General features: G+C 38.6%; 1 protein-coding gene across 4 annotated transcripts in view; it reads right to left on the bottom strand.

The window, feature by feature from the left end:
- LOC122256920 (uncharacterized) overlaps positions 1-2,500 on the bottom strand; it is a 7,078-nt gene that overhangs the window by 3,482 nt on the left and 1,096 nt on the right. The gene's annotated exons all lie outside the window — the stretch shown is intronic.

Below are 2,500 nucleotides of genomic sequence, written 5' to 3'. Positions count from 1 at the left end.
GTGTGTGTGTGTGTGTGTGTGTGTGTGTGTGTGTGTGTGTGTGTGTGTGTGTGTGTGTGTGTGTATGTGTATGTGTATGTGTATGTGTATGTGTATGTGTATGTGTATGTGTATGTGTATGTATGTGTGCAAGAACATATACATTCTCTGTGTACATTTTCTGGTATAAATCATAAAACAATTTTGAAGTGTTTAAGTATCTATGCATACACATTTTGGCATGTCTTGGTAACATTTCTAAATGTTTAACCATGTAAGCACACTTTTTTGTGTGTACTTAACCAATGGCTCTAGGAGAAAACTGGAACTTGGTGTTCTGGAATTTATGTCATAGTCCCCAGCACAAAATAAAAATTAGAAACAAAATGTTTTGTAGGATCTTGAGAAATGGGATTCTCAGATATAATACTCCACCATACTACAACACACAGAAGAGCTAGCAGGTATCAATTCCATGCAGGCTTTAGACCACCCCTTTCTGCACTTAAGATATTTGCAAAGATAGTTTAGTAAAACATATCTAGTACAAAACCATTTCAATGCTTTTCTTTTTGCCTTTCTTTTATATCCTTTGCTATCATCTAACAAAATAATGTAGTTATCTACAGAATTATGATAATTAACATCTTTGCCAAAGAGTCCTAACCTTGCAAAAACATAAGAAAACAGATTTACTATATGACTTGAAGCTGCCTTCCTTGTGAAGTTGGTAAAATTTACGGCTAGTTTAGCCTTACCTAAGCCTAAACCTTTATCGTAATTATCCAAGATAGAGGAGACTTAACCCATTGCGGATGGGTGTCGTGACACCCATGACACATAAGTTCTTGGCCTGACAGCGGGCATTATGACATACATGGCGATAGTCATCATGCCATATTTGACATTGGGGGAGAGCGGATCACTGTGTTTCTTTATTATACAATGAGTAATAATTCTATCTAGTGAGTTATGATAACAATTACAATCATAATTACTATAATTACAGTAATATTTAGCAAAATAGATTTTAATTAAAATCCAAAACACAGCTGGCACCACTATCTTCTAGCACCAGCAGGAAAGAAAGCCTTGAATGGCACCTGTCTACAGTCTCTAGCAAGCATCTCCTTCAGAGAGCGATAACCTCTTGCTCTAATGTACCAGCGATGAAAGATGTGCAGGCAAGACGAGAAGAGGAAGGGGACTTAAACCCTGCCCAGTGTCTACAATGTGCCCCTGTGCCAGTAAGGCTGCCTTGTGTTGGGGTACAAGCTCAGGTTTCCTTCCACTTACCCATCTCTTCATGTTATCTTCATATTGGAAGGGTTTTTTCCCCTATTTGTTAACAACAGTGCACGAATACAAAAAAATAATGTTGTTTTTCGTCCTCCCATAAAAATTACATAATTCTATCACACTGAGTATAAAGAAAATAATGAGCTGATGTGGACCTTATACTACAATTGATACTACATTGATAGACCCTGTCATATGACACATGTAAGACTCACAATATGGTAGAACACACACACACAAAAAAAGCAGACACAAAAAAGGGCTCTGGTATCATAATGAGTGAATGAAAACTAGTATGAAATGTTGCAATGTGTTGCATGAAGCTGCCTCGTTCAGATATAAAACCATTCTGGGACGATGAGTAGGTGGAGTCCTGGGAACTGCGCAAGCAAATCTATCCCGTCTGCAATGAGTTAATGTAATGGCCGTTAAGAGTGCATGTCAGTCCATTTCTCTATGTATCAAACAAAGCACGGGATAATACGCTTCACATTCAGGTCACCCTTACAAAAGTATTAAATAGTTTGTAAAATTAACAAACAGAATAATACTGGACGGATGTGAACCAACCCCACAAAAATGCCTGAAAATCAATTCGGTTTTACATCATGAAATCCCTCGCAAGGGCTAGGACTGTGCCTTCTTTAGAGACAATGATATTTGGCAATGAGAGACTGTAAACCCTAAGTCAATGTCCTTCCTAACCTCAGACTGTAACCAGAACTCAAACCCACTTGCTTGGAGACCCTCCTGGTCCCCAAATGCAACATGTTACCATTTCATCATGACTTTCCGTTGCAGCATCTCTTGAAACAGTCCTGTTCTGGGTAAATGTCTCACAACGTACACAGTGTCTGTGCTCTTAATGCTCTGGCAAAGGCAAACAACCCTCCAATATGTATAGTTTTTGGTGGTAGTTTATTGGCCTTTGCTGGAGTACGAGGTGCACAGGCTATTGTGAGGATATCGTGATTGCTTCACTATCATGTTGGAACTCAAGACTGTAGGCCATACATGATATATCACATCAAGTTTCAAACATAACATAAATATGGGAAAAAACTCCCTTCTTAACCCTTCCGAGATGGGCCACAATTTCAACAAAAGAAAAACTAATCTGACCCTGCGAAAACTCCAGTTGCGGAAGGGTTAATAGTCACTTTGCGTGTCTTCTGCACATTTATCCTTATGCAGGAAATAATACCTTGAAATAAATTGTGGT

This window comes from Penaeus japonicus, unplaced genomic scaffold (assembly GCF_977035675.1).
Source record: "Penaeus japonicus unplaced genomic scaffold, GWHDUDI00000001_assembly GWHDUDI00000007, whole genome shotgun sequence".
NCBI lineage: Eukaryota > Metazoa > Arthropoda > Malacostraca > Decapoda > Penaeidae > Penaeus > Penaeus japonicus.
The sequence above is the reverse complement of the archived record's forward strand: the minus strand, read 5'-3'. Positions and strand labels throughout refer to the sequence as shown.